The sequence below is a fragment of the Ambystoma mexicanum genome, chromosome 8 (assembly GCF_040938575.1).
Source record: "Ambystoma mexicanum isolate Mex_15411 chromosome 8, UKY_AmexF1_1, whole genome shotgun sequence".
Lineage (NCBI taxonomy): Eukaryota > Metazoa > Chordata > Amphibia > Caudata > Ambystomatidae > Ambystoma > Ambystoma mexicanum.
In genome coordinates this window covers 803,613,146-803,636,457 of record NC_090929.1, presented here as the reverse complement: position 1 = coordinate 803,636,457, position 23,312 = coordinate 803,613,146, and the positions used below count along the sequence as shown (strand labels likewise).

Here is a 23,312-nt window from a genome sequence, read left to right as displayed (position 1 = left end):
ATGCCTTCTCATTCCCCTTGGATGGCCTGTTCCTGTATGCGTTGCCGTTGCTGCTATGACTCATCAGTCAACTCAGACGGTCCCGGTGCAGGATGATACTCGTCGCACTGGCGTGGCCGAGGCAGATTTGGTTCCCGGACCTTCTGGACCTGTCGGTGTCCCCCCCGCCCCCATACCCCCCCAGTCAAACTGCCGACGGACACAGATCTTCTCACCGGAGAAGGAGGCGCCATCCTTCACCACAACCCGGGGTCGCTGAACCTGCAGGCCTGGCTCCAGCAGCACTAGAGTTCAGAGAGTACGATATCCCGGCAGACTGCAGGGAGGTGCTTGCAAAGGCCAGGGTGTCCTCGACTCTCAAGTGCTATGGACACAAAGGGAAGAGCTTCTCTGTCTGGTGCCGTGCACAGAAGATTAACCCGCTGTGGATTATGGCCCCTCAAGTGCTGCCGTACTTGCTATCGCTGGCCAAGGCGGGGCTGGCGCATGCCTCCATCAAGATCCATCTGACGGCTAGCTCCCGCTTCACCAGAACTCGGGGGCGCTCGTCGCTATGGTCCCATTACCTGGTGAAGGAGTTCATGAAAGGACTGTTCCGATCATTCCCGCCGGTGAAGGCCCCGGCCCTGGCGTGGGAGCTTAACGTGGTGCTGACCAGGCTCATGGGGGCCTCCATTCGAGCCGCTGCATTCAGCGCTGTTGAAGTTCCTGTCGTGAAAGAAAGCGTTTCATGTGGCCATCACCTCTGCACGACGAGTGGGGAGAGGTCCAGGCCCTCTCCTGTAAACCTCTATACCCGACATTCCACAAGACGAGGGTAGTGCTCAGGACACACCCCTCCTTCATGCCCAATATGCCATCAGACTTCCATCTCAACGAGCCCTTGGTGTTACCGGTTTTCTTCCCGTCGCCTTCATCGCCGGCTGAGAGGACTTTGCACTCGCTGGACGTAGCTAGAGCGCTGAAGTTCTCTGTGGACCGCACGAAGAGCCTTCAGAAGACATCACAACTGTTTGTGTACTTTGGACCTGTGAACCAAGGGAAGGCCCTCTCGAAGGCTTCCATTTCCAGATGGGTCTCCGGCTGCATCATGCACTGTCACCGGTTGGCAAACCGATCGTTCCCCGGCCGTCCGAGAGCCCATTCGACCAGAGCGATCGCTGCTACCACGGCGTTCCTGTCTGGTGTGCCCCTGCTGGACATCTGCAGGGCTACTACGTGGAGGTCGACGCACACCTTCACGAGATTCTACTGCGTCGACATGGATTCCAGGGAGGAGTCCAGGGTCGGCCAGGTCGTGCTGCGCAACCTCTTCGCCTGAAGGTGGGCCTGGTGAGGAGGTAAGAGATGCTTAATGTTGAGTTGATGAAATGCTTAATGTTGAGCCTTGCCACCTCCCGTGGTTGTGCATGTGTGTACTGCTATGCATTATTGTACTCATGAGCATGTGAATCCATGCCAGACCCCATGCTGGAGAAGGAACAAGTTACTTACCTGTAATTGTTCTCCCGCATGGGTCTGGCATGGATTCACATGCGAACCCTCCCTCCTACCCATCTGCGGCTCTTCTCTTGATCCTACTGCCACTTTACGTGCTACCAAATCTGAAGATGGCTGCCAGAGGAGGGGCTTAGGTAGAGGCCAGTCATTGGCTGGGGGCACTATGAACCAGAGACCAGTGACTGGTTACTAGTAGAAAGACAGTTCAGAAACGAAACTGAAACTGATTTTTTCTTTACCAAGGATTCCCAGCCTGACGACTGGGAATATTCATGAGCATGTAAATCCATGCCAGACCAATGCTGGAGAACAACAGTTACAGTTAAGTAACTTGTTCCTTGCTCACCTACTAACAGTGCGCTGGATACGATTTTGTGGTTGGAGTATTTTACTGCCTATTTTTAAACTTTGAGAGTAAGTGTGATTTCAAGAGATTAAAACTTTTATTTTTTCTTCTGCATGAGTAAAAAGTATGCGACATCCAGCCAACGTGTGCAGAGTTAAAATTATATGAAACTCATTACCATGCAGCAGTTTTCTGCAATGTGACAGTGGCACAAACACCTCTCACAAATGGAACAGATGAGCACTAACAGATTTTCCTTTGCATATAAAGAAAGGGTACAACAGTAGTATAAACTTTTGACTGCTTTGCTCGCACAGAATAGGCCAGCTTGACTAGCAACTGTGCACGCTTTCCCCACACACAAACGTTGAGTCAGGGCAACCCCAATGCAATCTTTAATCACGCAGAACAGGTGGAAATCAGTGCAAGGTGTAAAGCACAGAGAATAAATCAGTAATGTGTCTAACGTAACTTTCAATAGCGCACACTCCGCTCCTAATATAGAAAAGGTATACCATTTGATCTTAGTTGGTCATGCTTTCCTCACATAGAACAGCTATGTTGAGTCTCGACAATGCAAGATGACCACACTTGGAACAGAGAAATTGTGGGTCGCAACAATATAGGTTCCACTTGCGTGGAGAACTGCATGGGCTGGAGTAGAGCAAGCATGCCTACACTGAAGAGGTACATTAAGGGCTTCACCAGCGCAATTCTAGCGCTACACTTGCATATAACTGCAACATAATTGGCCTCAGCAGTCCAAATTCCTGTCACATGGAACATGCCACACATGTGCTGCACTGATGCAGCAGTGGGAGAACCACCCACATAGAACAGGAACTGGTAATTGCCTCAGCAGTGCAAGATCCTCCAAGATTAAACTAATATTAATAGCGACTCGTCAAAATACATAAACTGACTCGAATCAGAAAAGCTTTGCATAGTACGAATTCAGTAAACGATAATTAAAAGGAATTCTGTCTTTAAATTATTTCTATACCAATTCCTAGACACTTGATGACTAGTTCACTTTCTAAAACATGTTGAAGAGCATGGTAATGTAATACAAGGTGATAAGTTGCTCAATATGCTTTCCATTATTTATCTTCGGTCTGGCCTTCTGTATATATTTTTAACGTACAAAAACCTAGCCAATTACAAAGTAAGCAACCACGAATTGTAATGTGTTTTGAGGTTTGATATCAGAATTGGTTTTTGATGCTTAATGAAAATCCTCATTTCTTGGTACTCCTACTGCCCAATGGTATGCCAAAGTTCTGATACAATACTATTGTTATAAAGTGCTTTTGCACAACCACTGTACATATGAACATATTTGCATTCAATTACCACCCAACCGAAGTTGGTAGTAATTTATCGACCTCGGAAGGATGAAAGGCTAAGTTGGCCTTTTCGGGATTCACACCATCGACCTACAGATCATGCACAGATCGCAGCAGCGAGCGCTCAAGAAGATGAGTTATCTTACCAGCTAACCTCCGTCAGAGGTTTGTAAACTATTGATTGAGGTATAATATTCACAGTGCCTAGATTTTGGGCGAACCATGCATGAAGTGCTATATAAAAACAGTAAATACCAGTCTGCATTATCACTACAGTGAGAGGTTTTGCAGAGTTTCTACTTCAATTGCATGCTCCTTCCAGTTCCCAGTTCCTAATTGCGCCATTCCAGGCAAATTGGGGCATAGAATTTCTATTGCAGTGCAGTTCTGTGCTGTCATTCAATTAATGGAAAGACTGCAACATGCTCTGCTCCGCTGTGGTTTCTCAACACACAGCTCGCATGAAGCAAGTTGTCAATCAAGGGTAATCTTCACATTCTAATTAATCAGTGGAGCTACCTTCTTCAAAAAGGGATGCTGTGATGTACTTTGTTTGAAAACATTTGGAGATACAGCGCTCTAAGTTTTGACATATGAACCATGTTCCCCTTCCTAACCATTGCGCCCTCCTAGCTAGTCTCTGTGCACAAGTTGTGCCACCTGTTGATGTGACATCTGGAGTTCCTTGTCCCACTTGTTAAGGACTGCTCTTATCTTCTATATGCCAAATTTCTTTGCTGCCCTGATGTAGGCTTGGTCTGCCAACTATTAAGGCCGTTGGCCAAAACTCAAGTAGGTCAGTATGAAATGACATAACTTCAAGCCCTAGTGATGAAGTTGAGAGCTTCAACAAAGGCTTAATTGTTTTTGGCACATTCTATTCATCAATGTTGCCAGACTCTAATAACAGCAATTATTCTGTTAGATATTGGAATTGTTGTTTGCACTACATTGCGTTATTTGCACGTCTAGCTATTTTGTACACAATTGCCTAGTGTGAATTTATTGTGAATGTAGTTTGAGTCGATTAGGTCATGAGAAAGAGTGAGTATATTTGATTAGGTGGGATTGAACATTATTAATATTGACAGTGTCCTACATATTTAATCTTTGCATGACAAAAGTTACAAAATAATGCACTTTGCTTTACCAATTTTGTACATTACCAATAAAATGAAAGCATTTTATTTTTAATCCAATCACCTTGAGTGACGTTAAATTGAGCTCAATCACTTTGTTGATAATATAATATGGTATGGGAAATTGAACCCAGCTGTAATAGGACAGAACTAACCAACCAAAGTCTAGCTGCTCCATAACTAGGTTTTCCCACTAGAGCAGTGCTCCAATCCTAGGTGCTCTGCCACTACTGCTGTTCTTCAAATGTAGTGTTTCCCCACCACTGCTGGGTCTCCAATCTAGAGGTTGACACACCAGTCCTGTGTTCAATTTTTCGTGTTCCTCACTGTTGCTGGGCTTCTAGTTGGCATTTTATCGAAGTGTACAAGGCAGGCGAAACATGCACCTGGCAATTCTGACTAAAGTACCCACAGCCTGCAGACAGCCACTGGACTAAGATGGGGGAAACTCTTGCACACTAGCACAAAGGTAGCTGTAAACTGGCAGCAGACAAATGCTCTAAGGAGGGCAGATTTCATATATAGCCCAACATCGTAAGACCACTGAGCACACATCCATAACCCACCTACCATCTGAGACTCACTAGGACCTACCCACCCTCCCCCACAGGCAGTTTGGCCTTCTGTAACGCTCTGTAGAACCAGTGAACCCCCATCTCCAAGCCAACGGCCCCCAACTGAGTCACACCCCACTCCCCCCAACAATAACTAGAGACCACAGAAGCAACTGAGAAAACCGCTATTAAAAAGGGGACCCTCAAACCAAACGAAGAAAACGAGGCCAACGAAAAAGAAATCAGAAAATGCATCAGGGGAGGGCTAGCATCGCCCCTGTGACCCAAATACAGTAACAAACTCTAAAACACTAGGACTAAGGAGCAGAATATGCCACGCCTGATGATAGGACGCAAGAGAAACCAAGTGCCACCACGCCACCAAACACCAACGGGGACACACCCATGAACGTGACTGAAAAAAGAACCAACTCAAAAACTAGACAAAAATGCAAAAATTATACCAAACACATACCTCTCACCAGAGCTGCAACCGACTACCACAAATGTTACACACTGGCAGGATATCGGGACGCCAAAGGAAAAGGGCACAAACCAGCAGAAGGCGAAAGATGGGGAAATGCCACCTTCACTCCATACATTACCAAAACCCAAGGGGATGTCCAGGAACAACAACTAAATATAGAAGAGCCAGAAGGTGTCAATGACCCAATATGAAACCTAGCCGACCTACTCAATGACAAAATGGACCTAACGGATCACAGCCTACATCCTGAGGATAGTTAGGAAAATCCCCAACAAGACCACACAGACGCCTGCAAGAACAAAACTGGACAATATAAAGAAAGAAAATACACTGCAATGTAATCAACGCAAGATCAATGTCCAAACATGCAATGGAGGTCTACAATCTACTCTGCGACAGTGGAATTGGCATCCTATTAGTCACAGAAACCTGGCTAGATAAGTCTTATTACACAGCAGTCTACTTGACAACTTGAAATACATACAGGTAAACCGAAAATGACAAAGGAGGACTTTCAGTAGACTACAAAGAACACTGAAAAATAAAAATAGCCGACCCACTGAAAATCCTGAACTAAAAATGCCTTGTCCTTCACTTGACATTGGGCCAGCAAACAAAACTTTCATTTATACTTGTCTATAGACCACCGACCTATGACGCAACTTTTATAGACTCGTTTGTAGAAGCTGTCACAAACCTGGGCATCAAAAATGATCACCTGCTCATTCACGGGTACTTCAGCATATGGTTCGAAGAAGAGAATGCGAACTCACAGAACTCACTAAGCAGCTTGAGACCATGACAATGACAGATGGTGAATTGAGCAACACACACTGTGGGACATACTCTTGATGCGATCTTCGCCAATAAAAACCTTCTCAGCTTGGCCTCCAATACTAATACTATGGAGTAACCACCATGTTATACCGTTTGTGAGCCAAATACCATCTAAAGCGCCCAAAAAGCCCCAAAAGAACTCCCGATCTGGAAAAGAAACTGGAAAATCGTCAAAAGCAGTAACTTAGAAGAACTAGAATCCTCAAAGCCATTGATGGCAACGTTGGACGCAACGTACCTAATCCTGAAATTGATTGTGGAAACAATTGATAGCATCTCCCTAGAAGAACCCCTCATACAGTCATGAAAAACCAGTGGCAAGATGGCTCACGCCCCACCTCCATACAATGAAAAAACAAGCAAGAAACTAGAACAAGAATGGAGAAAAAAACTAAAACCAAGCCAAAAGAATAACTCTGCAAAAGCAAATCTGAGCATACAAAAAAGGACGTTCTTGGAGTGCAACCAATTTATGAAAATATCACACTGCATATAGATTTGGAAATTCCCCATATAAGTATATTGGTGCATTCATGTTTAATAACCAGTCTTCTTCACAGTCGGTTGTTCGTGACAAATCTCTTTCCTTGCATGCACGTTAGGATTCTCCTCAGTGCCCTGCTTCTAGGTGCTTCATGGAACACCATACCCAGATTGTGTGTGTATATATATTTCTGAGGCTTGTGGAATCTGCTTAGACCACATGCTGTGCATAGGCCGACATCTAGTGGAAGCTGCGGAGTATTACAGTTTGTTTTTCGAAACTCGAAAATGGGCGTCGACACAGGCGTGCCATTAATACTATCCCTAGTGTGACGTCCACTGTACCTAAGATCCCTCACGCGTCTAGGATCCTCAGATTGTTTTTTTCCGCCATACTGGTCGGAAGCATCTTGCGGAGTCCCCTGGCCTTAGCCATACTTTTGCTAATTATTGAAAATTAACTATTTACTTTCTTTATTAACATCCTTCCCCACCACAACGTCGACCCTCGACGACGGCTGGAGAAGTCATCGACCGTCGGCTGCTGCACGACGGATCGGGGCCTCGGAAGGCCGCTGGCCTCGGCCCGGGCCTAGTAGGCCGCTGGCCTCGGCCCTGCAAGTAGGGAGAGTGGGGGGTGGTACATACTCTTCACACATTTCCTACACTTACCAGCCCGCTGCCTCAAGGTGCGTATGGAGGGTACCCCTTTCCAATTCTGCCCCAAGTGCAACCGCAAATATCCTTGGGTCGACAGGCACGCCACGTGCAATCTCTGCTTGCCGAGGGACCACCCCGAAGCGAACTGCAGAGCGTGTAGTAGGTTTAAGCCTAAGACACTCAAGGACCGTTCGACAAAGCGTTGGGCCCACCACGCCAGGCAGGCGGCCATGGCAGCGGAGGGCGCCTTCAGCGATGGCAGCGACGCCGTACTTTCGGACGGCGAGGGCATTACGGCGTCGAAAGACAGCCGAGCGCAGGTCCCCGACCTCGGAAGGTCGTCCGGCAGGGCGGCTATGGGGAAGACCCCCGGCGACGCAAGCGCTACACACCCTACACACACTAAGCACACTAAGTCCAACCGAACCTCGACCACGTCGACTTCTCGGAAAGAGGCACAAATAGAACGGTCCGACTCGGTGTCCTCTGGGCGCTCTCGATCGAGATCGCCTCACGACGCAAGGCAATCATCCACTCTTGCCAAGAGTGCCTCGCTCCCTAGATTAACCGAAGTTCGATCGTCGGAAGACGAAGACGACTTCCACCCCCAGGCCGCGCTCCAAGATACCGAGGCCGCAGTTAACACCAGCGAGGCCCCACGCTCGAAACACACAGATACCTCTCCCGACCCTCGACGCCAGGCGTCGAAGTTCTCGGGGGCCTCCAAGGGACAGGGAAAACATCTTTCCACGCACGGGGAGGGGGGGAAACAGCGGAAAGCACAGCCTTCCACTCCTGTAAGACCATCCTCCCACCCTAGGCAAACAGACAAACACAAGTCTACCCTTGATAAGTCCTCTAAATTACCTAGTAAAGTCATCCCCTGTTCCAAGGAATGGTCCAGTGAAGACATAGACAGGGTCATGTCAAGGATGTCTTCCTTGGCTGATTTTTATGACAAAAACCCAGAACATTTTCTTTCGTATGACCCTCAAGGGGCCACACCCTCAGGCTCCTCTGATCCTATCCCACTAAGTCAAAAGGCCCGGTTCGAAAGACCTGAACCCTTCAAGGTACAGCCTTACTCTACTCCATACTCTACTCCACACCCCAGTTACCAGGGACAAGCTTTCCCTGAAGGGGACCAGGAGTTTGAAATTATGGATACACAAACCGGGACTGAATACTATGCGGATGATGAGGACCTGGAGGAGGAAGAAGATGAGCAGGAAATTTACAGAGTAGATTCCCCGGTAGAGAGCGAAGCCCCAGTTACCGACTCGCCAGTTGATAACCAGCCCCTCCTTAATGAAGTTCTCGCTCGCGCAGCAGAACATTTTCACATCGACACCCACGGTGCACAGGAGGAAAGGGACTTTGCAGAAGAGTTGGTGGGTGAGAGGAGGCCGGTCGCTCAGACCATCCCCATCCTTAAATCCATCCAACGTAGAATAGATCCATCCCTGGTGAATCCTAACCTCACCAGAGCCGTCAACCCCAGAGTTGAAAAACTTTTCCGGGCAGCCCAGTCTGACCCTCTTTATATAAGGGGACATCTTAAACCAGACTCCCTAGTGGTCACCAACACTCGGAAAAGGGCTGGGACACCCTTATCGTCGTCAGAAGCTCCTCCCGACAAGGAGAGCAAGAAACTGTACGGGTTTGGCAGGAAGGTAACCTCAACGTCCGCCTACCAAGCTAGGATTGCTAACTCCACCACCCTGTTGGCAAGTTACAACTGCCATCAATGGGAAGAGGTCGCAGCGCTCATTGCCTCTGCTCCAGAACCGTTAAAGGGCCAGTTGGCTCGGATCTCGGCAGAGGGGAGAGCCGTGTCTGGTTGCATATTAAAAGCAACTTTCGACGCCGCGGACAACGCAGGAAGATTGATAGCAGAGGGTACTGTTATCAAGAGACATGCGTGGTTACGGCAGTCGGGGTTCAAAGCAGAAACCCAAGCTTCTTTAATAGATAAGCCGGTGGAACCCGATCTATTGTTTGGGAAAGCGGTCGAAGACGCACTTAAAAATGCCAAGGACGAATACGAGACTCTCAAATCCCTTGGCCAGCTTACCAACAAACCCCCTAACCAGAGGGGGAACAGTAATTTTCGTCGCCCACGCGGCCAAAATTCACAAAGAGGCAACTATGCCCAAGGACAGGGTACACAATGGAACAACAACCAGCAGTCTACCCAGAGTTACGGCAGGGGTAACAAGAGAGGTTGTGGAAGAGGCAGAGGCAGCCCCAACAAGGGAGGTGGCACGCCTCCACCAAAGCAGTGACGCTCAGTTCAGGGTCCCTTCCCACGCAACCCCAGTAGGGGGACGTATTTCCACCTTCACCCAGGCTTGGGAAGGGATCACCTCAGACAGATGGGTGCTGTCAACAGTGTCCACAGGATATTGTATAGAATTACTGCAGCGTCCCCGGAACCACCCTCCACGACAAAGAATACACTCCCTAGAACATCAGAAGATTCTTCTCGAGGAGATCGCCATTCTGCTAGTAAAGGACGCGATAGAACTCGTCCCAGGACACCAGGTAAACAAGGGTATCTATTCAACTTACTTCCTTGTGCCAAAGAAAGATTTGACAATGCGCCCAGTATTGGACTTACGGCCTGCCAACAAGTATGTCAAGCCCCAAAAATTCTGTATGACCACGCTACAAGAGGTAATCCCCCTCCTAAAAAAGGGGGATTACATGGCAACCTTGGATATGAAAGATGCTTATTTTCATATTTCCATGCTCCCGGCGCACAGAAAATACTTGCGCTTCAAAGTGGACAGTCGCCACTACCAATTCAAGGTACTGCCCTTCGGGATAGCTTCAGCACCAAGGGTATTCACCAAGGTACTGGCGGTGGCGGCTGCACACCTACGCAGGGAGGCAATCCCAGTGTACCCTTATCTGGACGACTGGCTCATAACGGGGGAAACCCCAGGAATTTGCAGGTCAAACATTCAGAGGAGTATCGACCTCCTCCACGAATTAGGCTTCTCTATCAACGAAAAGAAGTCAAGTCTGGTGCCAAGCACCTCAAAACAGTTCCTAGGAGCAATCCTAGATACTCAGAAAGGGTTGACCTTCCTCTCAGAAGAGAGAATTCGGAATATACTACTGCAAATTCCGCATTATCAGTCAGGTCAACAAATAACGGTACGCAAAGCAATGCGGTTACTGGGCATGATGGCGTCATGCATTTACCTGGTCCCCCACGCGCGTCTGCGCATGCGTCCCATGCAGGAATGGTTGGCGAAACAGTGGTCTCAGGCAAGTGGTCAGTGGGACGATCTAGTGGTCGTTTCGCCAACACTCGTACAAAGCCTACACTGGTGGACAAGAGAGAATCTCGCAAGGGGGGAAACCCTTTTACGATCCCGAAGTACAGGCAGTGGTGACTACAGATGCATGCCTGACTGGGTGGGGAGCTCACCATCTCCACCACACAGCTCAGGGTCTCTGGTCTCACTCAGTAGCCAAGAACCACATCAATCTGCTAGAGCTTCTGGCAGTATTCCGAGCGTTGCAGGCGTTCGAGCCCCATCTACTAAACTTGTCGGTGCAGGTCAGGACGGACAGCACGACAGCCATGTTCTATCTTAACAAGCAAGGAGGGACTCGTTCACCAAATCTGTCCAAGCTGGCCCAGAAAATCTGGATATGGGCACTCAGACGGAACATCTTCCTGTCATCGCAACATGTTCCAGGGGAGCTCAATTCCCTAGCAGATGCTCTAAGCAGAGACTCCCTCCCAGAAGAACACGAATGGGTCCTTCACAGAGATATCGTAGAAAATCTCTTCTCTCAGTGGGGTTTCCCCACTATAGACCTATTCGCCACAAGCGAAAACAGACAATGCCCAGGATTTGCATCCAGGTTCCCCCAGCCAGACTCCCAGGGGAATGCCCTGTGGATGAACTGGTCAGGGATGTTTGCGTACGCTTTTCCACCAACTCCTCTCATCAGGAAGGTGGTGTACAAGATGAACAAGGAATCGATGACGCTCATCCTAGTTGCTCCCATGTGGGCGAGACAACCATGGTTTCCACACCTACGCAGGATGGCGGTGTGCGAGCCCATCAAACTCCCAGCCTGGTACAACCTACTGTCCCAGCAACAAGGTCAAACAGTGCATCAAGAACCCAACTCTATGAACCTAGCAGCATGGCTCCTGAAGTCATAGAGTTTGGACATCTCAATTTACCACAGAGGTGTATGGACATCCTAAAAGAGTCCAGGAAACCAAACACAAGGCACTGTTACTTTGACAGATGGAAAAGATTCGTTATTTGGTGCCAGAATAAACAAATCAACCCGGTTGATTGCACTCCTTCCAACGTTGTAACACATGCTCCACCTGCTGGATGCAGGATTGGTTTTTAACTCTCTGAAAGTACACCTGGCAGCCCTCTCGGCGTACACCACATCCATAACAAGGTTTCGTGGTGGAAAGTACCAGTAGTTAAAGCCTTCATGGAAGGAGTAAAGAGACTTCACCCTCCTATTTCGAACCCACCGCCAGGATGGGACCTCAATGTGGTACTAGCTAAGCTCATGGGCCCCCCCTTCGAACCCATGCATAAAAGTAGTCTCAAACACCTGACTTATAAAACGGCCTTCTTAGTAGCCATTACCTCTATAAGAAGGGTCAGTGAAATTCAGGCTCTGTCAGTGCAGGATCCTTTCTTTACTATCCACAAAGACAAACTGGTCTTACGCACACACCCTAGGTTCTCACCTAAATTTATATCTAAATTCCATGTAAACCAGTCCATCGAGCTTCCGGCTTTCTTCCAGAACCCGCAAAGCTCGGCTGAGGTGAAACTACACACACTAGATGTGCGTAGGGCGGTCCTCTACTATGTAAATAAAACCAGACCGCTAAGGAAAACAGATCAACTGTTTGTCTCCGTAGCTACAGGCAGAGAGGGGGATCGCGTCTCTAAAGGCGCTATCTCGAAGTGGATTATCAACTGTATACAATTGTTACTCTCTTTCTGAAAAGACTCTGCCTTTTACGCCAAGGGCCCACTCTACTAGAGGCATTGGGGCCACTCTGGCTATCATTGCAAATGTTCCCCTCGACACCATTTGCAAAGCAGCTACTTGGAGCTCTATTCACACTTTTACTCAGCATTACTGCATTGACACTCATTCCAAGACAGATACACAAGTGGGACAAGCGGTTCTAAGACACCTGTTTGCTCATGACCCTTCTCACATCCCACCTCCTTCTTCTGGTACTGCTCGCTAATCTATGCACAGCATGTGATCTAAGCAGATTCCACAAGCCTCAGAAGGGATACATTACTCACCGTAATCGTATTTCTGATGCTTGTATCTGCTTAGATTCACATGCGACCCACCCTTCCTCCCTTCCGAGAGAAGGTGCATGATTGCCTGTAGTCTTACCTTTCTGTCTATCTGCTTGGATTATCTGTACTCACGCTACTCCTCATGCTTCCTCATGTCAGAAAAAATACAATCTGAGGATCCTAGACGCGTGAGGGATCTTGGGTACAGTGGACGTCACACTAGGGATAGTATTACTGGCACGCCTGTGTCGACGCCCATTTTCGAGTTTCGAAAAACAAACTGTAATACTCCGCAGCTTCCACTAGATGTCGGCCTATGCACAGCATGTGAATCTAAGCAGATACAAGCATCAGAAATACGATTACGGTGAGTAATGTATCCCATATATATATATATATGTATGCTAACGGTGTAATCAACCAACTTGAAGCATATATACACACACGTTTTAAACTCTTGTATTATAACACCTTCCCAATCCTGTCTTAAAAGGTCCAACCGTATCTTGTATTAGTCTCTCAAGGTACAGATGGGCAACTAGTGACCATGGGTTAGGTGGGGAAAAGGCTGGAAGGCAAAGTACATTGTTCAGAGGGGTAGTATCCAGCAGGGTTCTCTGCTGTTGCAGGTAAGTAAATATGTTGGTTAAAAAGGAGCTCAGGGAGGTTGTGGTGATTGCCTGAAGGATTGTCCCAAAGACAGTCTGGTTTTACCAAAAGAGCCCAATGGGTTGTCCACCCCAATGTAAATCTATGGAGACCTGGGAGAGTGCAAGATGCAAGCTATCTGCAGACCCCAGAGTTACTGAATCAAGCAGGCAGACTCCAGGTAAGTTGTAACATGAGTGGGATAGTACCTTCGAATGAAGAAGCTATTTCAGGAGGACTGTTCCAGCTGTGAGGCAACCGCATACCTGGTCACAGGTTTCTCGGTCTAGGCGACAGGAGAAGGGGACTTTGGTGCACCTGGTGACGGCACCTGCCTAACTGGATTCGCAGCGAAGGATCTTTGCGGTTCTGACTTGTTGGCGCCTTTTTCAGGCTTGGTGGAGTGACGTTGTCTCAGCGGTCAACACTTTCTTGGTCCTTTCCTCTGGTGAGGGGACTTTCAGGAGTCAGAGTAGGTTGTTGGTTAGATTATCCTTTCTGAGTGAAATTCTCCTCACTTTTGTGCTGGACTACTGGATTTTTGGATCTTTCTCCTGAGTGAGCGACCCCCTTTTTGTCACACTCGCTCATACTTTAACTGACGTTGGGAACCATGTGTACCTCTTTTTTGGTACTTTTTAATGGAGTTAGCCTGTCCAACTTTTCTGGCATCTACATTTTTCCAAAGCAGCACACTGCACTTTCTGTGCAGTTGCAGGGAGCTACTAAAGCCTCCAGTTTTACCTACCCGAGATATCAGACTGGGCAAGGGGACACTTTTTGTCTGACCTGTGGTTTATTTTGAGAGATCGGCACACCCTACCTTAAGTGGACCGCTGAGGGGAAACCAGTTCATCTAGCAGGCAGTGTACCTTTTTACTGACCTTTTTGTTGACTTTTGTGGCCGGCTGTCTTCGCAGCTGCGGTTAGGGACACAAGGGTCATTTGCATAAAATGGTGGTTGTTATTTATTTCAGCCCTGTTCTCTATAACTTGTTCGTTTCTTGAGTCACAGAAGCTTGGCAGGCTTTCCTTGGGAAGCACACTGAAGACAAAGGTACAATAGAGCCTTCTCACACCCGAAATGGTAGAAGGAACCAGAAAAGACAAGTAATTTTGTTCAGGGCTTAAAAAAGTAAAACCCCCATTTTGGGTAAATGTGTCCCTGTGTCCCTTATCGCAGCCGCGATTACAGCCTGCGACAAAAGTAGAGGAAACTTTGTTAGTAAAGCTTTCTCTTTTTAGCACATTTCCCTCCATTTTCTATTGACCCCCAAACTATCTGCTTTTATTTTTTTTTCTGACATTAACTTTTGACAGTGTAGTGAAGTCTTCAGCTTCACTAAACTGGTTTTTGCTTATTTGTCCTGGGGAAACTGACCTGTCCTTCAGGCTGTCATTGTTTCCGTTAGTCGTGTTACTTTGTTGCCACTTCTGGTAACTTGTTATCACTTTGATAACTTTATCATTGTATAGTGAATCTTACAATGCAGTACAATAGGGTACACTTTTTGTTTTGGCTTTGAGAAACTTGAAGGTATCTCACCTGCTAGTCCCGAGGATCTGTCATCCAGGTGGCCAGGACACAGAGACCTGGAGGGACGATGAGGAGGGAATTTCCCTTGCCATTTTCAACTCAGACCTGCGAAGCCTCCGAAAGGGATATCATAAGACTGGGAAGTCCAGCTGGCGTGTGGTGGTGGGCGTCAGCGGCACACGTGGCCCTCCTCTGCCAATCGCCAAGGCGGGCATAAGTGCTTGACGCCGCTGGGCTGTCCTTGACTCCCGAGACAAGAAGCTCAAACAGTTCAGCAGAGCCGGTGAGTCTGAGAAACTAGATAGAAAAACCGATCTGTGCTAGGCCCAAGGTAGCAGGCGGCAACCATATTGAACAAAGAACTGGTGTAATTGAACATTAAAGAAACCCTAGTAAAAGGTTCAGAAGCAGAGTGGTCAGTCGTCACAGGACGCTCATTCGAAGGACTATAACTGAAGCCCTTTTGGGTTGTGGTGTTTTGTTGAAACTACACAAACCAAGAGGCCTTAGGAGAGGCTAGTGTGAAGTGTTAAAGTGGTCCTACGAGGATTGAGCAAAACTCATCGTTGGTCACCCTAGGTTACCTGGGGGCAACCAGGCGTGGACGCCCTGCTCACTGTGCTTAAAGAGGCTCAGCTTCACCTCACTGATGATGCCCAACAAGGCTGAAACACGTGTATGGGGTTGCTGGTGGTACTCTTGTTCAGAGAGGAATTGCCATAGCATTTTGGTGCTGGACTCCCCATGTGGGCGGGACAAAGACTGATATGCAAATGGATATTTCCCATCTGTGAGAGGTACAGTGAGCAAAAAACAGATGGCTGCAAACTCTCAATGTGGTTAACAACCACTGAACAGGTTATCATGCCTTGTTCTTCCGAGAGAGGGGCGCCTGCTACCTTTGTTTAACATGAAAATATTTGACACATTGGAGAAAACTGGACTGTGAAACTGGCAATTGTGAACCCGACAGAGGGATGCCTGTGAGTTGAGGGTAAACGGTGACATAGCCGTGAACATTGTTACGACAAGTGTGAACCCGGCTGAGGGATGTCCACAATGGATAGTTAGTGAAAAGTACATTCAAATTGTTGAATATGTTTCTTGAGTGAAAGCCGTAGTGAACCCGATTGAGGGAGGCTAACGTTAAAAGCAGTATCAGAGCATGGCTGAGGGGGATCCAAGGGGCAGAGCAATCGCCCAACGTGAATGTTTGAGGTTTAGGTCGAAATGACTGAAAAAAAGGGTCGAAACGACAAAGTTCTAAAAATGCTACCACCAAAGGATCGAACACCAAAAGTTCGATCCTCTGGTGGTAGCATTAAAAAAAATGTAACTGACTGCGGGGGTGTCCCCCGCATTGCCCCGCTCACTATACTTTATGGTATAGTGAGCGGGGGCTGCGGGGGACACCCCTGCAGCCGTCCGTGGAAAAAAAAAAAGGAAAAAAAGAAAAGGACCCTGCAGCGCCAGTTCCCAATCACAGAAGTGAAAGGGAACTGGCGCTGCAGGAACCAGCGTGAAGGTGAAGGCAAGTGGGGTTTGTGTATGTTGTGGGTGTGTGTGTGTGGGGGTGGGGGGGGTGTGCTGAGGGTGTGTGTGTGAGAGAATGTGTGTTTTGGCAAATTATCGGGGCTGAAATGTCCAAAAACAAAGTGTTCGAACTTTTGGTAATTCGAACATTTCGTTTTCGGATATTTCAGCCTCGATAATTTCCCCTTCGGTCAAATCACTGGGATTCAATGTTTGATACAGCAGGCCTTCTAAGGCAAGGGACTTTTGCAGTAAAGAGAATTGATACCGGCATTGTTGAAGTAACTGTTACCCTGTGCTGGCGATGCCCAGGAGTGTGCTATACTCAAAGGTCCTGCCTTATCCTGTGCAAAAAAAATGGGCAAGGGGAGACCCCAGCCATACCATCCTGACTTGTCATTGGGTGAACACTTTTCTTTAGAACATTGTCGCATGCTATTTTGTAACTTCGTTGTAAGGATTGGCAATAGTTTCTTTTAGTATTGGCCCTTTTTATTTGAGAAGAACGCCACTAGGACTGCGTTATTTTTTAATGGTCATAGCTTGCGCCCATCTTAGATTTAGGTTTAGATGGGCGTTTTTCGAGGGGATTGGGTCCTCCGACGTATTCCGTAACAATGACCTGTAATCACCACAGCTGTGCTGCTTCGGAAAATCTTCGGCATCTGCGTCCTGCGTCGATGACGTTGATACGCCGCCCTCGAGGACCTCCTGCGACGGTCGACGTCACTGAATGTTATAAGTAGGACGCACGACACCTGTAGCCTCAGTTCTGTTTTTTCCGCTTACGTGTTCGCTTCGGAGATCTCGGCGCGCCTCGACTCTTTGGAGTTCCTATTCTTTCTTGGTTCTTCGAACCTGTTCGTATTGTGAAGGATTTCTTCATGAAGATGTCTACCTCGTCTTCCGCCCTGCGTCCGGGCTTTAAGAAGTGCGGGGACTGTGGGTCCAAGATGTCGGTGACACTCGCACGACGCCTGCCTCTGGTACATCGGAGGCCCATGACACGGATGGCTGTGTCGACTGCCAGTCGCTCACGTCCAAAGCCTTGCGGGAGCGCAAGAAGTTGTCGGTAGGTAAGGTGTCCAAGCCACGTAAGTCGAGGTCTGCGGGGCTTTCGACGGACAATTCGAGGGGCGACTCTCCATCGTCGTTGAAAGACCAGTGGGTCTCGGTCCCGGAGTTGGTCCCGCCACTCCTCTGCCTCTTCGAGGCACTCCTGGAAGCGCAGTCATCGGTCGCCTTCCCAGACCTCTTCCGAGGACTCCGCCCGTCGGCAGGTCGCTTATCCCACCAAGCATGCGACGCGGGAGGAATGGGCTTCCTTCGGGAAGAAGATGTTAGCGATTCTCGAATCTCAGGGCACTGGTCCGTCCGCGCCTCAGAGTGGGGTCGGTCGTGATCGGTCGAGAGGCTCGCACGCCTTCGGGCTCGGGTGGTCGGCACGATTCGTGGGAGAGGTCCCGCTCGGACAAGGGGAATCGTTCTCGTCCTGCCCGGTCCAGGTCCCGTTCCTCGACGCGCTCGAGAGTGTGTGCACCTGTGGTGTCTTCGAGGAAGACGTCGATGCCTGTGGCGCCGAGGTCGTCAACTGACTCTTTCGAGGAAAAACAAAGATGTTCCCAGTCTCACTGCGTCAAGAAATTATAATTGTTTGTGCAAAGAGAAGCCTTTATTGTTTGTGCGAAGAGAAGCCTGACACGTGTTTCAAGCTGTGTACAGCTTTTCATCAGAGGCTTAGGTTGCAGCAATAAGAACTCCACATTTAAAGTAGGACAATGCCAGATACAATTCTCAAAATGCCTCGCAGTTGCGGAAAGCTCAATGACCGTGTGACACGTGTTTTAAGCTGTGTACAGCTTTTCATCAGAGGCTTAAACTGCATAGTACATCATTTCCATACAAATTGAGTAAAGTTAAAAATAAAACATACACATGATTGTTTTGTGCAAAGAATTGTTACATAAAGAACATAGGCACAATGTATTTAATAATTGAAGTGGTATTTAAATAAACCAACAATTTCAATGCACTTTTGTTTCTAAAATTGTTTCTTTTTCTCTTTTTGTTTGTCTGTCAACGGACTACTACGAATGAAATTGGTTAATTTGTGGTAAATTAATTTCTACTTTTTTACTTTTCCTACATGTGATGTACATGTGTTTTATTTTTTGTGGTTGCATCCCGCCCTGGACTGCTTGCTCACAACTTGTGCCGATGTTCTTTATGTAACAATTCTTTGCACAAAACAATCATGTGTATGTTTTATTTTTAACTTTACCCAATTTGTATGGAAATTATGTACTATGCAATTTAAGCCTCTGATGAAAAGCTGTACACAGCTTGAAACACGTGTCAGGCTTCTCTTCGCACAAACAATAAAGGCTTCTCTTTGCACAAACAACTAATTATAATTTTTTGGCGCAGTGAGACTGGGAACATCTTTGTTTTTCTTCAACTATTCCTGTGGATGTGTATTGGCAGTACACCCACATCGCCCAGATACCCGCAGCCTTGATGTTTATTTTCTTAATCACTCTATAAGCGCTGTGGACTCGTGACTTTTTCTGCCATAACTTTGTTCTTGACTATTTCGAGGCCTCGCCTCCGAAGAAGTCGGCGCCCAGGCTGTCGAGGGACACGCATGAGGCTCCGGCCTCGAGGCCTGTGTCGACGCCATCGATGCTGTCGGTGCTGCGTTCGGCGTCGACGCCGATTTCACTCGACGCCCTAGACCCCTTTCGAGGCTGTTTCGACGGGGATCCCCGGGGCTCGGTGGAACCCCCTAGAAAGGCTCTGTAATGCTCACCTGACTCCCACGGAGGCGCTGGCCTGGTTTGGATCGCTGTGGCCTCTTCTAGGGTGATGCGCGGGACTCGGAAGATGGAATGGACCGGACCCCCAAATCTGGCTTGTCTGGCTCGTAGAAATATCCTTCTGTGTGTGAAAAGGGAGTATTAACAATCTGCGGGATAATGCGTAGGCCTCCCACTCCCCTTCTCACCCTCCTCGAAACCCTTCTGCGATTCCCCGTGAAGTCTCGCCTTAGGGTCTGAAAGGACGAGCTCTCCATCCTGCTTCTGATGCAGGTGCGCATTGTTATCCAGTTACTTCACTGGATCTCGGATTCGTGAGAGTTCAAGTTCGCTTGACTTTTCCGGTAAGGTACCGTAAGAAGTCTGTTGCAAGTTCAAGCTTTAAATAACCATTGTCTTTTTTCTCTATTTCAGGTGCTGAATGAAGATTCCGAGTTAGGGAATGGAACCGTCGAAGGAAAACTCTGGAGAGTTTTTGATGAGTGGTTCCTCTAGTGTTCTTGCATTAATGCACTAATGCTTGTCTTTTTTCCCCTTAGGGGCCGGGGTTCGGAAATGCCGAAGAAACGGCGCCGACCCGAAGTGAAGAGGGATTGACCCAACAGGTAAGTCTTATGGTGGAAATTAAGCCTTTCTTATTCTCTTCCCTAGCTCACCTTTGTTCTTGCCTTTTTCTCCTTTAGGCGCTGAAATGCGGCAGATGATCCAGATGGTCGCTGATGGGCAAGAAGGCGCCTAGTAAAGGTGAGTGGAATGCTGCGCTGCAGCGAGCAATGCGATGTGCTTTTAAAAATGAATGTCTTCCCTTTAGGATCGTCGGCGAGATGACTCTGGAATGCGGATTAAGCAGGTAATGTCTCTTCTTTCTCCTGTTCTCCTCTCTTCTCCCTTTACAGGTGTTCCAGGATGCTGTCGGGCGTGGCTGGAGTCCGGATGCAGGAGCAGACACAGTGAGCGCCCAGCTGCTAGGTGCAGAACAACGCGAAGCGTGAGTTGCTCCTTGGGCGTGGCTTAAATAGCCTTCAAAGTAGTTCCAGGTATGTATTCTTCATCCGGCCACACCCGTGTGGTAAAGTAGTCCCATAGGTAAAATAGTCCCATTCAGGCCTCTAGGTGGCCTGGATGTTGCAGCACGGTCTGCATCAGGTAAGTTCACACAAAGCACTTCTTAACACAAAGTCATCCTTTATGAGCCTGGCGCCTATGGCGCCTGGACTGTTGTCCAACATGAGCCTGGTGCCAAAGGCGCCAGGACTGAGTCCAAAGGGCCCCTACCTGGGGCCGCTGGGACTTCTCTCGGGAGCATAATGTCTGCCTCTGGTGTTGTTGGGCCCGGTCTGGCTCCTTGGGGGTAGGCATGATGACAGGCTCTGGCCAAGGTCAAGCATGGCTTTGTTACACATTCTGTGCCTTCTTATCGCCATCTTGAGTTTATTTCAGAGGTGGATGAGGGCTCTGATGATGGCATGGTTCCTGATACAGTGCCAGACGAGATTCTCTCGGGCTATAGCCAAATTGAGGACCTGCGACAGTCCCTCCACGATGCCAGTGGGCTGGACACCTCTCCGGAGGTGGAGTTTTGTAGGCCTGAGCCTGGCACTCATGCCGACTCCTTGTACCAGCGCCTTATGTCCAGGGTCACAGAGTACTTGGGGTGGTCTGCTCCCCCAGGGGATTTTCTTCAGGATGACCTTACAGATATCCTCGATCAAGGTCCACCAACTGACCCAGTACTACCATTCCATATGGCTCTACAGAGGAGGGTGGGGGCGGCTTGGACTGCTCCGGAGAGTCTCCCGGCAGTGGGCAAGTCTTTGCCGCGAAAATACCGGCCAGCCAGTAGTGACCCCTGCTACTTGACCAAGCACCCCACTCCGGAGAGTTTGGTGGTGCAGGCGTCAACGGCCCGTCAAAGCAGGTGTCGTATCCTACCATCCCTCCTGATAGGGACGACAAGCGTTTTGACGGCTGGGCGAAGAAAGTGTTTTCTTCAGGGGGTATGGCGTTTCAAGCGGCCAACTCCGTATGTGCCTTGTCCCGTTTCACGCACTCTCTGTGGAACTGTTTCCTTGGTGGCTGAACATATTCCCGAAGGGGACGAACGGGATGGTTTCCTTGCCATGGTTCAGGATGGCAAGGATGCCATGTGTGAGGCCGTTCAGTCGGGGTTGGACATGGCAGATTGCGTCAGCCGGTCCATGGCGGCGAGCACCGTAATACGCAGGTTTGCGTGGTTGCGGAAGCCGGGGTTTGCTCCTGATGTGCAGGCCTGGCTCCTCAACATGCCCTTTGACGGGGAACATCTTTTTGGCAGCAAGGCTGACGAGAGCCTTGAGAGGTTGCAGACCTCAAAAGCTGCAGCGAAGTCGTTGGGCGCTGCAGTTTGCCAACCTACGCCTTTTCGTTTTAGGGGACAGCAATGGAGGGGAGGTTCCTTTCGTTATTACTCATCCTTTGGTAAAGCGAGAGGAGCTGCCAGTCAAAGGGGCCACCGTAGGAGTGCCAGAGGTGGAAAACAAGGTACTCGAAGTGCCAAGGCCGCTCGGGCTGTTGCCTTGTTGCCCTCAGGCAACGCCGCAGCCGCTTCGGCTCAGTCATGAGGCCATGTCCCATGGTTCGCCGGTTGGGGGAAGGCTGGCGCAGCATCTTGTATAGTGGCGCGCCATTACTTCAGATGTGTGGGTTCTGGAGATCATAACCCATGGCTGTCTTCCTTTCCGGCAGAGGCCTCAAGACAATCCACCAGGGAATCTCTCTTTGAAGAGTCAGGATCCGCTCCTTGCGCAGGAAATTCAATCCCTGCTTGAGAAAGGTGCCTGTAGCAGAGAGGAACAAGGGATGGTATTCCCCTTATTTTTTGATTTCCAAGAGAGACGGGGGGATTGAGACCCATCATGCGCGGTTTGAACAAACTCCTCAGGAAGGACAAGTTCAAGAAGGTTACTCTAAAGTCCTCCAGGCCCTTCAACTTCAGGACTTGTTGATGTCTCTCGACCTCAAGGACGATTACTTTCATGTGCCTATACATCCAAAGCACAAGAAGTACCTGAGGTTCGCGGTTGGCGACTCGCACTTTCAGTTTCGGGTCCTGCTGTTCGGATTGACCTCCGCCCGAGGGTCTTCACCAAGCTCATGGCAGTGGTGGCAGCGCACCTCAGGAAAGGGGGGATTCACGTCTACCCCTACCTGGACGATTGGTTGATCAGGGCGCGCTCTCCCGAGCAAGTTCTGGATCATCTGTCAGTCACCTGCCACTCCCTCCACAAGCTGGGCTTCTCCCTCAACTTAAAGAAGTCCCATTTGACACCAACTCAGAGGCTCCAGTACATCGGAGCAGTGCTCGACACGTCCCTGGGGCAGTGTTTTCCTCCCCTGGTGAGGGCTCATCACATTCAGCAAATGGTGCACAAGTTTCAGCGTGCCACTGTCTCCCAGCGTTCGAGTTCTTGAGATTGCTCGGTCTCATGGCATCCTGCATTCTTCTGGTGCCAGAGGTCAGGTTGCGGATGAGATTTTTGCAATGGGCACTCAAGCTCCAGTGGTCTCAGTCCTGCGGCAGGATGTCGGACCCTGTTCAGGTGCTGTCCTCCTTCGCCCAGGACCTTCTGTGGTGGGTCGTCGAAGACAATCTGATGAAGGGGGCTCCATTTTGGCTACCCTGGCCGGAGGTGACGATCGTGACGGACGCATCCCTCACGGGATGGGAAGCTCATGCCAACGATTTGACAGACAGCGGTCGTTGGTCTCCGTCGGAGTCCAGACTCCATATCAATCTGTTGGAGCTGAGGGTCGTCAGGCTAGCCCTGAAGGCTTTTCTGCCGACTGCGAGGGAAGAATGTCCTGATCCTGACGGACAAAACGGTGGCCATGCACTACCTCAACAAAAAGGGGGGGGGAGAGGGGGCAGGGTCACTTCCTCTGTGCAGGGAGGCGATGCAGCTCTGGTTCTGGGCAATCCAGCAGGAAGTTTCGATCTCGGCAGTTCATCTGGCCAGAGTCGAAAACGAGATGGCGGACGCTCTGAGCAGGCAGAGTACGATCTCTCACGAGTGTGAGCTGGCTCAGGAGATTCTCCTGGAGATCTTTGCCCTTTGGGGGATCCCGT

The 23,312-nt window shown here is 49.0% G+C and overlaps 1 protein-coding gene across 6 annotated transcripts in view; it reads left to right on the top strand.

Moving 5' to 3' along the window:
* The window catches only part of NOLC1 (nucleolar and coiled-body phosphoprotein 1), an 869,511-nt gene that overhangs the window by 316,859 nt on the left and 529,340 nt on the right, over positions 1–23,312 (top strand). The gene's annotated exons all lie outside the window — the stretch shown is intronic.